The following is a 16810-nucleotide window of genomic DNA, read 5'->3' on the forward strand; positions in this document are numbered from 1 at the left end:
GTGTTTTTCCGGATGCTCTCAAGCGTGCTCGGATTATTATTTTGTATAAAGGTGGATCAAGAAATGATCCGGCAAATTATCGACCAATTTCAATTTTATCAGTATTCAGTAAAATATTTGAAAAGGCAATGCATTCTCGTCTCCTTACTTTCTTAAAATCTAAAAATTTCCTTCATGATTTTCAATTTGGTATCCGAATAAAGCACTCCACTGAACATGTCTGTATGACCCTTTTGAATTTTGTTCATTCTGCGTTAGATTCGGGATTGATTCCGGCTAGTGTATTCCTGGATATTCGTAAGGCTTTCGATTCCTTAACCCATGAAATTCTTCTATCAAAGATGTCTCATTTTGGCATAAGGGGAAATGTTTTTCTTTTTGTTGGTTCCAGTGTTATTTGAAGGATAGGTTAATTTCTGTTGATCCACTTTTCCGTTAACCCTCACAAGTGAATTTTGGTGTCCCCCAGGGATCAGTTTTAGGGCCTGTGCTATTTTTGATTTATGTAAATGATCTATTATATGTTGTAAAAAAGCAGAAACTTATTAATTGCTGTCGACTTTGTCATCGTAAGCCTTCCCTTGCCCATAGTGGGAACTATAGTTCGCCTTCTTCCGATGTCCTTGTTTGTTTTGCTGATGACAGCACACTTGGCACTTTGGGAAACTGTGAATCCGAGCTTCGATTGAATCTTGAAAATTTGTTTGAGAGGGTGATTTTGTGGCTTGATACTAATTATCTTACTCAGAATTTTTTTAAGTCCAGTTTTTTTTTATTTTTTCGCGTGTTTCTCAGGTTTATCCCCAGTTATCAGAAATTCACCAGCCAAATGGAATAATTCACAGATCTAAAGACCGATATGTACGTTTTTGGGTATTCTTGTTGATGAAAACCTATCTTTCAAACGTCACATGGATTTTATTGAAATGACAATATGCAGGGGTCTTGGTATTTTAAGGAAACTTAGACATACTTTTCCAGGATCGATTTTGAAAATCTTTTTTCACTGCTTGGTCCAATCTTACGTTTTTTGCTGTCCAATTGTGTGGATGTCAACTTTTCCTTCACTGTTAAAACCACTTTCTAAGGTTTACAATAAAGCTAGAAACCTTATTCAGGAGACTAATCGCTCATTAGTTATACCATTACTTGATCTTGAGTCACTATACATTCTTTCATGTGCATGTTTTACTTTTGCTCAGCTTCATGGTGACCTCCCCCGGCCCCTAAGTGTTCCGCTATCTTTTACCTCTGATTAAAATAGTTATAATCTTCGCAATATGACAAATCATGTTCAAGCTCCATTTACTCCTTGCATAAGGTCAGATTTTAATTCTCTAATGGCGTGTCATATTGCTTGGAATGAGTTGCCTGAATCAGCTCGAGGGTGCCACTCATTCAGTTTGTTTAAAAAAATTGTTAAAAATTCTTTGGCTTCGTAGAAGTTATTTTTATTTATGTTTTTATTTTTATTTATTCATTTTTTGAGTCTATTTAATCTAATTAATTAATTTAGTTTATTTATTCTATTTTTCTATACTTTTCATTTTATCTATATTTTCTTTTCTTCTCCTTCGTATGTGAGTAAGTTATCATTTTAAGTTTTCTTTTGTTTTTCGTCTCTGAGTAAGCAATTCATATGTCTTCCCCCTTTGTACAGGCTAATGAGCCTTTTGGGGGAATAATACCATGTAATATTGTATGTGTATCTAATGAAGAATAAATCTTATCTTATCTTGCCCTTTCAAGCTTATTGCCTTTCTTGACAGGCTAAAGGCGAATAGCGTTGTTTTCTTTTTTAATAAATGTATATATCTCATAAACCTAGAGAGTTGGGGACTTGAAATAAAACAGCCTATAGATTTAGACTAATACCATTTGTTAGTGAATTATCAGGCACTACTAAATTGCAGAGAGCCTTCCAGTTTCCAAAACGAAGCATATATCCCGCATTTTTCCTTAATTTTTCAGGAGACCTTAACTTAAATTTAAATCATTTGACAGAAACGGTTCTTTTTAAAGATCAAATTAATTCCCTCTTGGACAAATCTGTGGCGGAATCCGCCCTATTAGGCTGTCTACAAGTATTCTTGTGAAAACAAGACCATGTCCCATCCCGTATCCTTCTTTTGAATAATTCATTCCACTCCACTTCCGTCCGATTACCCATCTTTATTGAACAATAGTATGACTGGCCTTTAGTCAACCTTGAGTTTTGTATTATTTTACTTTTTTAAGCTGCTTAATTATCTAGTCAGAACATTTTCCTTTTTCATCACTTACCCAATGAGTACGGGAAACCAAAAAGAGAGGAAACTCAAGTTCACCTATATAAAAAAAAATCAACAACATCCAGTGTTACCAGGCAAAGTCATAATGATAAGTTATCTTATGGTATACTCAAAAGTCGATTTTCCACTACAAGAACAGGAAGTAGACGGTGTGCTCCAGAGCACTTCCGTCCGATTACCCATCTTTATTGAACAATAGTATGCCTGGCCTTTAGTCAACCTTGAGTTTTGTATTATTTTACTTTTTTAAGCTGCTTAATTATCTAGTCAGAACATTTTCCCTTTTCATCACTTACCCAATGAGTACGGGAAACCAAAAAGAGAGGAAACTCAAGTTCACTTATATAAAAAAAAAATCAACGACATCCAGTGTTACCAGGCAAAGTCATAATGATAAGTTATCTTATGGTATACTCAAAAGTCGATTTTCCACTACATGAACAGGAAGTAGACGGTGTGCTCCAGAGCACTTCCGTCCGATTACCCATCTTTATTGAACAATAGTATGCCTGGCCTTTAGTCAACCTTGAGTTTTGTATTATTTTACTTTTTTAAGCTGCTTAATTATCTAGTCAGAACATTTTCCCTTTTCATCACTTACCCAATGAGTACGGGAAACCAAAAAGAAAGGAAACTCAAGTTCACTTATATAAAAAAAAATCAACCACATCCAGTGTTACCAGGCAAAGTCATAATGATAAGTTATCTTATGGTATACTCAAAAGTCGATTTTCCACTACATGAACAGGAAGTAGACGGTGTGCTCCAGAGCACTTCCGTCCGATTACCCATCTTTATTGAACAATAGTATGCCTGGCCTTTAGTCAACCTTGAGTTTTGTATTATTTTACTTTTTTAAGCTGCTTAATTATCTAGTCAGAACATTTTCCCTTTTCATCACTTACCCAATGAGTACGGGAAACCAAAAAGAGATGAAACTCAAGTTCACTAATATAAAAAAAAAATCAACGACATCCAGTGTTACCAGGCAAAGTCATAACGATAAGTTATCTTATGGTATACTCAAAAGTTGATTTTCCACTACAAGAACAGGAAGTAGACGGTGTGCTCCAGAGCACTTCCGTCCGATTACCCATCTTTATTGAACAATAGTATGCCTGGCCTTTAGTCAACCTTGAGTTTTGTATTATTTTACTTTTTTAAGCTGCTTAATTATCTAGTCAGAACATTTTCCTTTTTCATCACTTACCCAATGAGTACGCGAAACCATAAAGAGAGGAAACTCAAGTTCACCTATATAAAAAAAAATCAACGACATCCAGTGTTACCAGGCAAAGTCATAACGATAAGTTATCTTATGGTATACTCAAAAGTTGATTTTCCACTACAAGAACAGGAAGTAGACGGTGTGCTCCAGAGCACTTCCGTCCGATTACCCATCTTTATTGAACAATAGTATGCCTGGCCTTTAGTCAACCTTGAGTTTTGTATTATTTTACTTTTTTAAGCTGCTTAATTATCTAGTCAGAACATTTTCCCTTTTCATCACTTACCCAATGAGTACGTGAAACCAAAAAGAGAGGAAACTCAAGTTCACCTATATAAAAAAAAAATCAACGACATCCAGTGTTACCAGGCAAAGTCATAACGATAAGTTATCTTATGGTATACTCAAAAGTTGATTTTCCACTACATGAACAGGAAGTAGACGGTGTGCTCCAGAGCACTTCCGTCCGATTACCCATCTTTATTGAACAATAGTATGCCTGGCCTTTAGTCAACCTTGAGTTTTGTATTATTTTACTTTTTTAAGCTGCTTAATTATCTAGTCAGAACATTTTCCCTTTTCATCACTTACCCAATGAGTACGGGAAACCAAAAAGAGAGGAAACTCAAGTTCACTTATATAAAAAAAAAATCAACGACATCCAGTGTTACCAGGCAAAGTCATAATGATAAGTTATCTTATGGTATACTCAAAAGTCGATTTTCCACTACATGAACAGGAATTAGACGGTGTGCTCCAGAGCACTTCCGTCCGATTACCCATCTTTATTGAACAATAGTATGACTGGCCTTTAGTCAACCTTGAGTTTTGTATTATTTTACTTTTTTAAGCTGCTTAATTATCTAGTCAGAACATTTTCCTTTTTCATCACTTACCCAATGAGTACGGGAAACCAAAAAGAGAGGAAACTCAAGTTCACCTATATAAAAAAAAAATCAACGACATCCAGTGTTACCAGGCAAAGTCATAATGATAAGTTATCTTTTGATATACTCAAAAGTTGATTTTCTACTACAAGAACAGGAAGTAGAAGGTGTGCTCCAGAGCACTTCCGTCCGATTACCCATCTTTATTGAACAATAGTATGACTGGCCTTTAGTCAACCTTGAGTTTTGTATTATTTTACTTTTTTAAGCTGCTTAATTATCTAGTCAGAACATTTTCCTTTTTCATCACTTACCCAATGAGTACGGGAAACCAAAAAGAGAGGAAACTCAAGTTCACCTATATAAAAAAAAAATCAACGACATCCAGTGTTACCAGGCAAAGTCATAATGATAAGTTATCTTATGGTATACTCAAAAGTCGACTTTCCACAACAAGAACAGGAAGTAGACGGTGTGCTCCAGAGCACTTCCGTCCGATTACCCATCTTTATTGAACAATAGTATGCCTGGCCTTCAGTCAACCTTGAGTTTTGTATTATTTTACTTTTTTAAGCTGCTTAATTATCTAGTCAGAACATTTTCCTTTTTCATCACTTACCCAATTAGTACGGGACTCCAAAAAGAGAGGAACATCAAGTTCACCTATATAAAAAAAAATCAACAACATCCAGTGTTACCAGGCAAAGTCATAATGATAAGTTATCTTATGGTATACTCAAAAGTTGATTTTCCACTACAAGAACAGGAAGTAGATGTTGTGCTCCAGGGATTGGATAATTTGATGGGATATTTCTTCTAAAACTTTGATGACAATCCTTAATATTTTGTGTCCTTTATATCCTTAATATTTACTACATGGTCAGGAGGTAGATTTTATGCTTCAGACATTGTATAATTTGAAGAGATTTTTCTTCCAAAACTGTACACGGTGATCCCTTGGCTCAGGGCTACCTGACACAACCTGTCACCTATTATGAGCTGATTTTCGTAGGTCCATATTACGATATGGTGAAGGTTGCTCAAAGACGTTCCTTATTGAAACAACGATAAAATCAAATAAGAATGGGGCCAATGATATCCTATTATTAATCATAAAGAACAAGGAATGACAATGACAAGAATGTATTAAAAATCTCATTTGAAGACATAATTATAGCAAAACTTGGTTGATCAATGAAATTAAAGTAAAATAGAAAAGAAACTCATTCAGTTTTTTGTTACTTATTGTGAACATCCTCACCTACTGGACTTGATGATCTTTTGCGATCACTCGCATTTTCATCAGGATCCGTATGCTGATCCATTGTATTTTCTTCCGTATAATTAGTATCATTTGTACTACTATCATAAAGTATGTCCTTCAAATGAACTACTACCTCACCCTCTTGTGATGTTTGCAACTGCTCAGGAATAGGACTTGTTTTTTCTTCACTGGGAGGAGGAGGGGGGTCTTTGAAGAGTTGAACTATAATGGCAGTCATATTGTCACATCCAGTTCCATCACCATGGGTATTTGGCGCAATACACGAATCAAAAAGACTTTCACAAATTTTAGACATTGACGCTTCACCTTCTTCTTCTTCCTCTTCACCTTTTTGTATTCTCTCTCTGAAGAAGTCGACTGCTTCCTAAAAAAATATTCAGTTTAGATCAATGTTGTCACCCATCGTACTAAGGTACTATTCGTAGTATTTTTTTATTGGCTTTGGTAATTTTTTTTATGGGTATTTATTCTGGGCAAATTAAGTGTTTTTTTTTTCTTTACAACAAAACTTATTTCACTGGTGTAGAGCGAGAATTTAGCTTCCATATCAGACTTTTTGGGTGATTATGGTACATTTCATGTACCCTACTCTCTAAAATAGTCACCAGTGTTATAAACGCAACAGTGCGGTCCTCCTAATAGCTCTAAAATAAACTGTAAAAAGTACGAGTCAACGTGTGATACCTTTACACGGGAGTAGCTGAAAGAAAAGTATGAAACACAGTTATAGTTTCGAGATAACAATATTTGAAAAATAAGGTTTGATCATAATTCCAAGTTTGTTGTAACACTTACCATACCTCTCAACTAATTTTAAAGTACTTCGTGATCTAAAACTTCTCAGCCAAAACTGTCGAACAAATTACGGGTCTGACCAGTAGTGTGAGGTCTCGCATTGTCATGAAGAAGGACAATACCCTTTGTCAGCATGCCAAGTTTTTTTTTTTTTTTTTTTCTTTTCTTTTTTATCACTCTGTGGAGCTTTCTGAGGGTTAGGCAGTATGCTTCTGCATTGATAGTTATTCCTACGTTGCTTGAAGTGGACCAAAAAAAAAAACACCATACCTTTTTTTAAACACTGACGCCATGATTTTGCGCTGGGAAAGGGGACGTTCGGCCTTCCAATTTTCAGGGGAGTGTGGGTCCATTCCATGTTCGGTTGCCTCGATTTGAGCGTGATATGCGAAGCCCATGTTTCGTCTCCAGTTCAACCGGTTGCCACCTCAGTGGCAACCGTTAAAGAGATGACGACGACGTAAAAACAGCAGTTAACTCTTGGATATTGGATCCGGCAGCAAGTTCTTATAAAGACTTACTTTAAACTTAGTTGAGAGGTTTGATAAATGATTAAAAAACTTGGTAACTATACAAAAAAATAAAGTAAAGTATGCACTTTCTGGAAATAAATTTACTTTTTTGAAATAATCGTTAGTTGTGTACTTATGTTCAAACGGACCTTAATTAAAAAAACACACCTCGTATATAATATATCCATTTTAATTTGTGTTTATTTTATGCAGGGCCATCAAGAATAATTTTGGGTCCCTAGTATATGAGCAGTCTTAACCTCACTAAAGAGTGGATTAGTTTTATATAATATATAAATCAACACCGAAGTCTTCTCAGCCGGAAACTATTGTTTTATGTGGTGATCTTCACAGTTTCCTGTGAAGCAAAAGGGGAAAAAATCGATGCTGATAGTCAGCACATAATATAACAGCCGAGTTTTGAACACATATAATCTCTTCTCGACTCAAATGTAAAGATCCATTATTTTTTGCAAATGTCTTTCTACAGCCATTCTTTCTGCACGTCTTCTTGTTCATGCAAATTTGAACAAATTAAGTTTATGATGTGGTATCACAACATTGACGAAGAAGAAAAAGAAAGAATCAAAACAAGGCCTATCAAAACTACTCACCCCTATCATAATGCTATTTTATTTTAAACGATAGAAGTTTTATGAAGATTAAGAATACGGGAAAATTGGTGCTGCAGGAATGGCCGACAGAAATTATTTTCTGCTATTTATTTGCATGTTAATCTGAATTAAACGGTGTACCTTTGTCGATAAATTTATATTGTTGTATTTTAGTAGTAATCATGGCCTATAAAGGCTTTTGGCCTTAATAAATATCATATAAAATAAGCATGGAAAACAATTTCAAAAGGAAAGTATGACCTTCCTAACTCTCATCTCCCTGGAAGTGCCTGCATTTTCAGCCTGATATTTATCAACACTAAAAGCCTTTATAGGTCACGCCTAATATAAAAGTATAACAGCATAAATATTAAAAACTAATGCACATCCTTAAATCCAAATTAAATTACAGAAAATGGTAGCTGGGGGCATGGGCGCCTATAAGCTGAATTCCGGGGGGGGGGCAACTTCGTCGAATTGCTACTTTTAATGCTATATAATAGAAATCTCAGAACAAAATATAAAAATAAGGCAGCATCATTCAGCCAGGGGAGGCAAGAGCCCCCCCCTGCCTCCCCATATGGGTGCCCATGGCTGGGGGCCACAATTGCAGCACCAATTTTTTCCTATTCTTAATCATAATAAAACTTCTATCATTTAATATTACATCTACCCATTCCCCTTTGTATTCCACACCGAAAAAATGTTCTCCCTCATATCAGTAATTCCTGACATGTTGAAAAAAATCTTTAATGGAACTGACTTTCCCCAAATGCTGCTTAACTATGATTTAAGGCATTTGGTTTCAAGTTTTCGATTTAAAAGATTCATTGGCTGTATCTTTCTTGTTTAATTTTCTATTAAGCAAAATCAGAAAAACCGATTCTGCTAGTATGATGCAAACGACTTACCTGGGATGTCATCGAGTTCCAAATGCCATCGCATGCCAAAATAACTTAATCCAAATCAGGATCAAGCTCTTTGTGAAGAACATCAGGAAGTGCTGTGATCATCTGCTCCTCTTGACTCAAAGTTTTGTTCCGTTTATATCCATGATCACCTGAAAAATGTGGAGGATGCAGGAAGGCTGTATATAACAAGATAGCTAAGAGCAAAAGATTTGGGCGATATTGCTATTAAAATTACTTCCTCTGCTGTTCTTTACCAACTAAGAAATTCAGAAATAACCAAAAAACAAAATCTTAGAAAATCTCGGTTTTTGGAAATAAATAGACCTAAGATATACCCAAGGGGTAATGGATGTATTTACCTTAATGTCCTTGGTACTCTAAGCTGATAGTAGAATTCTGTTTTCTTTACACTACCTTATATTTTGAACTACTTGGGATACAAGGACAAAGTATTTTATAGTAAGCTAAAAATAGAGCAAAAACTTTAAACTGAATCCTTTTACACATTAGTTTTCACTTCTATAAATTTCACTAAAAACGTGATATTGATACTGCCCAATAAATTTGATAATTCCCTTGGAAACTAATTAATTGAACAATCAAAAGAAAAATGTTAGAAACCCTTGGTTTTCAGGAATGAATAAATCCAAGATATGTCCAACGGACAAGACACGTTTCTATTTAAATGTCCTTGGTACTTTAGAAAGGAAATGGTATATATCAGTAAGCTCTAGTGTTTCTTGAGGCTCAAAAGATAAAAAAAGGCAAGAACTTATCAATAGCACGGGACAAATTAAGGCCACCATTGACACGCCCTTCAGCTGTAACACTGCCACCAGCTTTTTTAATTCTTGTTTGCTCTCGATCAATCTCTGGCTTGTGATCTTCACTTAAGTCTATGGCTTTGCCACCTCGACATAGAACAGCTCTTGAATCACCTGCATTGGCAATGTAGATGTTTTGATCACTTAATATTGCCACTACAGCTGTGCAGCCACTGTCGTTACCAGGCTAATAAAACGAATCAAGTCAATAGTATATCCTCAAAATAGCATTTACTTCAAGAATTCAAAAAATTCAAAACTGTCAAAAATGTGAAATACGATAAAATGAAGAAAACATATAGCCAAAAGAAGAAAATGAAGAAAAAGAGCCCATATTAGAAACTTATGATTTTTTTTAATTGCTATATAATAGTTATTTGTTTATGTCCATAAACTCTAAAAAAAAAATATTAACAGAAATCCGTTTAATAATATATGTAGATCAAAGTATAAACACATACAACAAGTACTGACAAAACCTATCCTCTCCACACAAAAAAGTGTCTTTGACCGCGAGTAGTATCTTATATAAAGCTTTCAACCATACATTCAACCATATATTCACGCCTACAAGAATATGCTCAAAAGTGTATTAGACAAGAACCAAACAGGAAACTGTTTTTTTGTTATTAATATGAAGTGTATAGGAATGTCCCGTTTGACGTAGACATTTTTTAGGAGCCGATCAGAGACAAGAATGGTTGCTCACTATACGATTACTTGATTGGTAATTGGATTTGAATAAAAGAGATGGTTTTCACTAAAATTCAGATTAGTAAGAGTATTGAATTCAAAGAGAATAGTTTATTTGAGAGGATATTAGTAGAGAAAATGAGTGGTGCATTTATATTATTGGAGATTGATGATGGAGCCGGCAGCAGCAATGATATACGAGTACCCAATGTGGCTGTGGAAATAACTGGTGGCTGTAGACTATGCCTTGAATGGGACGATATGTATGCTAAATACGTGATATCACTAAATAAATTTAAGCAGGAGGAACAACTATGTTTTGCTGCGAAACTGAATATTGTGCATATAAACAAACTTCGGGCAGCATTAGATGTGCTAACGAAATATATTGATGAGAATAAAATGCATCAGTGAATATTATTATTGTAATTATGCTCAATAAAATTGTTTCTAAATCAATGGTATTTTTATTTCTATAGTAGACTAGCGTATATTTTTTAGAGTAGAAAAAAAAATTCTGGTTAGTCTGAAGTTGGTTGTGAGAGTGTTAGGACTCTAAAAAATTGGATAGATTTGACAAAGAGCGAATCATGGGGAATCTAGTGTTTATTGAAAAACGTTTGATTCTAGATGACAATTTTCTAGAGCTGTCTATTCAAAGTAAGATATTTTCTCGGGGAATACTTGTCGATACAATGAAAACTGATTCTCCATCATTAGACTATTGTATGAAGCTTCTACATCGTGGTCCAAATGCATTTACACAATTTATTGATATATTGATCACGACACGGCAAAATGATATTGTGGATATGCTTTTAAACATTACTTTAGAAATTTAGGACTTTTTTCTCATGAGAAAGATGGTGTTCAAGGATGATTTACTCCTCTCTTTCTCTTTCTCTATCCCAGACAATTTTCTTTGTTGCTAGCTCAGTTTCATTGTGGCAGTGAGAGTGTCAACACATGAAAAAAAAATGTTCCATACATGTCCGCTATGTATGTACACACTGGGCAATTGGTCATCATGTGAGAATTGCATAATGATTGATGAGTATGATGAAAAGTGTAGATTATGCAACCCGTGTAAATTGCATAGAGGATATGCTGTACAAAATAAAGATTGTAATTCCTGTCTTGAAGAGGTGTCTGACTCTCATCCTAGAGGGCACCTATGCTCCAATTGTCACTATGATAAATGTAATCAGTGGGAGAATACATATTTCAGTATGATTGAAAAGAATCCTAAGTGTGATTTTAGTTTATTGCTACGAGATTGGTATCGTCGTGGTTTTAGATTGTTTTGGGAGAAGGAACCGGGTCAGCGATTCAACTGTTGGAACAACAAAAGAATAGGGTTTCTATGGCATCTTTGTGAAGACAATGGGTGTTATGATTATAAGCCCACTGATTTTTATTTGGCTGTGACGGAATGTGATTCGACACTTGAGGACACTGTTTGTGAAATTGCTTCAAATAAGCAACTTGAAACATGTGAATTCTATATAATGAATGAGAACAGTATCATTGACTATACAAAGAGATATGACAAGAGTGAAGTTACACTCTACTATAGAAAATGTGACCCTGAGATTGCAGTACATCAGGATCAGTATACTGTGAATTCAGATAATCTACCTGCATTAGTTGTTGTCGACAAATAGCTGTACCTAGTAGTAGAAGAAATCTAAAGAGTGGAAAAGTCGTTTTATCATGTATATAAATTTTATCATTTATTAATAAACAATTTCACATACATTTTTAGAACATTTCATTCGTAGGGCACTAAAATCAATATTAAATACGCTTGTAAGTATATTTTCCACTAGAAAGTCGTTCAATCAAGGTAAGTCAACGTAGATGTCGAGAAACTGATTGTAGGTGTAGCCACGACATCTGAACATGAAAAAAAGTAGTGCATGAAAGCTACATGTCTTAGTCGTTAAATCCTGTACTCTTCGTTGATTTTGAATAATGGTTTTCCCATTGCTTTCAATAAAGTTGCTGATGTATGGAGTGTAGAATTTATGCGATAGGCCAAGAGGATCAAAAAACTCAATATTCTTCGCTGTTTGAAAGATGCATAGCCAATGGTCGGTTTTCAAAGTCAATGGACTGCTATTAACAATGATTAAGGTATTGTTAACACTTGGAATGTTTTCAATGAAGTCCGAAGGTATGCAATAGGACTTGTACTGGGACATGTATGGATCCATACTAAATACAATGCTTATTTGGTTTGTGTTCATGGTGCTAGATATAGTAGAACACTGCTGTCGAGTGTGATTTCCCAATAGGTTTCAAACTGACTCAATGATATTAGCGTGATACCCTCAGTCAAAGCATCGGCAAATGTACACTCTAAACGTACATTCCCTGTTCGTACTATGCTCAAATCCTGAGTCCCCGACAAGTCCAAAACAATTACCCCATTATTTTTTGAAAAAATTGAGTCAGTTATTCCATTTTCAAATAATTGAGAGTCATGATCTAGGGATTGCATGGTCAACTCGTACAGAGTTCTATAGGATCTTTTGTCAAATGATAGAGTGTACAGTGGAATACCATTCACTTTGCACACAAGGCTAGATAGACCAAAAAAATTAAAATCATGGGGGGATTCAGTCCAGGATCCAACGGCACTACCACTCTTCACAAAAACCAAAGCCAATTTTGACGGGATTTCTCAATTGACAAATGATGAATCGATATAGCTATGAGAGCCAATGGCAATGTGACGTTGAGTGGTGATCGTATGGGGAACAAGAAGTTTAATGTTGTTACAATTGGCTCTTAGCTTTTCCACTGCCAATGCAACAGAGCTCATAACTTGTTGTTTTCAGACGTGGAGAACTGCCAATATGATAATGACATTTGCATCGGGTGCTGCTGGAAGTGTGTTTATCAAAATGAGATTCGATGGGGCCAGCTGTAACCTTATGTCAATCTTGACATTGAGGGGTAGCCATTGGGACATATTGAATATCTCATGATTTAATTTTTCCAACCAGATGATACTCTTGGGTCACTGCAGCAGTCAACTCACCGTCAGTATCAACACCTGATCGATATTTATAGCCCAATGACTGTCCTCTCAACTCCTTCTATGCCTTTGGCGTCATCATCATAAATTGTATTTAGCTTGCATAGTTTGATAAATTATTGCTAGTGCTCACCAATGTTCCATTAATAAATACATTAATTTGTTTGAACAGATTGTGTAGAATACAGTTTTCATAGGAGAGACCATCGCAAGCAGTTAGAGTTGTATTATCTAACTTTTACTTCACCACAACATTTAAATCAATAAATGTTGATGACAAATCAATGAAATAGTCTGCATTGGAAAATATTTGAAAGAGTATATTCTCCAAGAGGGATTGTTGGGGATGAAACTATTCATAGTAGCCGTACTTGACACTGACATCAACATTTACAGCATTGAATAGATTTAATGAGAAACTAATTGATGGATATGATTCTTTGTGGGGGAGATAAGTCATCTTAAGAGAAGAAGTCCTTCTTTGATCTAACAATCTTTTTCTTTTTCATCTTCTTCTGCTTATTAGTCTTCCTTGTTTTATTCCTCAAAGTCTTTGTTGATGTCCTTCGCTTCCCGCCCGGGTGGAGACTGATGAGTGAATGACATGCACTCATCCTTTTCAATCCCTCCCCATTTTGTCGAGATTTTAATTGCTCACCAACGGCTCTTGCTGAAGATCTAATATTTTCCTTAACGCTCTCCTTGAAATTCTTGCCCGACCCCCAGTCCTGTAGTGTGGAGGCAGCAAAGTTTGATGCAGCAGGTACAAGATATTTCCTGGCAAGGGGTAGAGCAGAACAAAATATCCTATCAAACCAGCTACCAAAACCATAGCCAGGTACTGTAGCACTTCCCCTTTAGTAGTCCAATCTATTGCATATTTTATATGGACTCAAAGCATCAAGGTAACAATCGATGTCGGGGCAGACAAATGGAATTCTCCTATTGTTCATTTTAGGTGATTGTGCTGTCGCCGACAATGGGTCGAAAATGGAATGTAATCACTGCTAAGCCTTTTGTTATTGCTAGAGAATCACCCAATTCACTTCTTAGTGTTAACTGATAGAGTTCCAAATACGAAGTGTTTACAGGAACATACTGAAGATGCTTTATATTATAGTGATGAACAAGTTCATGAGATGTTTTTCATTCAAGAACACGTAGGAGGGACACATTTGAATTACCAACTCTCGATGTTTCCACAAAAGATGCAGAGAGAAATATGCAAGAGTCCGAGGCGAAACCAGGTGGATAATCAGCAAAAATAACTTGATCCATCCGGTAAACGGTGCCAGCATTTTCCCCCTTGATCATATTCTGTTTAAAGCCAAGAACATCTCTCAGATTATCATTGAGAATAATTATTTCAGTGTCAACAGGTGAGGTATTGTAAATACTATCGTGTTCCAATGAATAATTAAAAGGGAATTTACCATTCCTACGATATGAGATTTTTCTATTGATTGTACGACACAAATCTGTCATATTATCGTATTCAATATATTTCAATTTGGCATGTGGATATTCGCTAGATTTAAGTGCTTCCACCCATTCATAGTCAACAAAGAGTGACCAATCGAATGGTTTAACTTTTATATAATATGCGTGATCCTTTTTCAAGATTTTATGCTTATTTTTCAGCATACAGTCGACAAGAGCCACTTCATACGCATCGTGAAATTTGATGGACGTGTAGAGTTTTATCCAAAAATCGCTTGTATTAAAGAAGTTGTTTCGGAGAGGATCAGACACGTTGGACATAAAAGTTACATAGAAATCATTAGGCATTGTCAATATCTTCAACACCAATCCAAGAATCAAAATCAGAGTTGTATCCTAGCCATCAAACAAGTAACTGTTTCTTACCCCTGCGAGTACGTGTCTTTAATATCTTTTCAATTTAATAGATTTCGCTACTATTTTTAACTTTTTGTAGTTCATAGTCATAAAAACTGCCGAGAATCTTTTCATCTTTGGTATCGCACAAACGATAAGTTATGGGTTTAGTGTCTAGGATTTTTGCCACTTTAAAAAGTTCTGTGGACCACAACTAATTCCCCTTTTCAAAAGCTTTAGTTCTTCTATTAATTCGAACAGTATCACCAACATTGAATTTATTTTTCTTCTTGACAATCGTTTCATTGGAATATTGTTTAAGAAAGGTGTCAATTGTATCATGATCAGAATGAGGAACTTCCGTTGGGGTTGAGTTGGACAATGATCGATGAGGTCGTTGATTATAAATCAACATGATTTTATCTAAATCATGAATAAAAGCCGGTGTATTTTTCAATGTACAATTCATTGAAATTAAAAGTCGAATAGTTCTTATCAATCGTAAGGCAAATGCAGTCCTTATTGGACTAAACCTATGATGGAGCAGTGCATCATATTTCGCTAGTACTTTTGCAACATTGAGGTTAACAAATTCACTACAGTGATCCGTTTGAATTTTTTTATATGAATCCTGTTCGAGAATACTTTCAATGGCCTGAGCAACTTCAACGCCTCTCTTTGATCGCAATGGAATTGCATATGCATAACCAAACCCCGTGTCGGGGGAGCGGACCGTGGGAGGACTCGGCAAGAGGGTCAAGACTCGTTGAATCTCTTGACACGGGCAGTGACCGGGCCTTAAAGCTAGTCCGTGTTCTGTCTCTGGGGGTTTGACAAGCCCAGGCAGGACGTTTGGTCTTTTTTTGGCGACCTTTTTTTGGCGACCACTTTCAATTGAATCAGGCAAATTGTATCAAGTGAAGTCTTTGGTTCAGTTGGACAATGATCGATGAGGTCGTTGATTATAAATCAACCTGATTTTATCTAAATCATGAATAAAAGCCGGTGTATTTTTCAATGTACAATATCTTGAAATTAAAGTCGAATAGTTCTTATCGATCGTTCGGCCAATGCAGCCTTTATAGGACTAAGACTATGATAGAGCAGTGTATCATATTCCACTAGTATTTTTGCAGCATGGGGATTAACAAATTCACTTCCGCGAACTGTTTGATTTTTTAGTGTGAATCCTGTCCGAGAATACTTTCAATGGCCTGAGCAACTTCAATGCCTCTCTTTGATCAGAATGGAATCTCATATGCATAACGACCATAAACACTGATTGCAAGTAAAATGTAATTGTACGGTGTATTATGACGTTGTTGAATCTCATCTAGAGTCAGGAGATCTGTTTGCATTATATGCAATGGAGAAAAGGCTTTAGTTTTTCGATATTGATTAGCACGAAGTCTATGATTTCTATGCAGAGTGTAACTTGAATTCATTTTTTGTATAGTACACTTTTAAACTTTTACCGTGAACACCAGTGACCTTGAAAAGAGTGGTGGGTGAACTTAAACTCCCCATTTCACCAATATTTTCATAAACACCTTTCAGAACTTCAACCATTTTGAACGTAAACACGTAGTGTAACGTCCGCTACCCTTTTGTATACTAGATGTGGATGGTGATGGTGACATGATACGTTTTCGCTTTTTCCTTGCCACCATTGTCAAGTTTCCACTAGGTGTGCTAGTATTTTCCGAGATTGATTTAAAATCTTCTTCTTCTTCGTCTTCTTCATATTTTAATGGTGTTGTTGTTGTTGTTGTTGTTGATGCATGTTCATTTAATTTTTTAAGACTGTTGCAATTAATGATAAAGCTTTTGAAGAACATTAGTGTTTTTAAAAAACTGCATAGATGAGCTCCACATGATAATTGTCATTTAC

Source organism: Artemia sp. Qi Xiang Cuo, chromosome 14 (genome assembly GCF_049724085.1).
Source record: "Artemia sp. Qi Xiang Cuo chromosome 14, ASM4972408v1, whole genome shotgun sequence".
NCBI lineage: Eukaryota > Metazoa > Arthropoda > Branchiopoda > Anostraca > Artemiidae > Artemia > Artemia sp. Qi Xiang Cuo.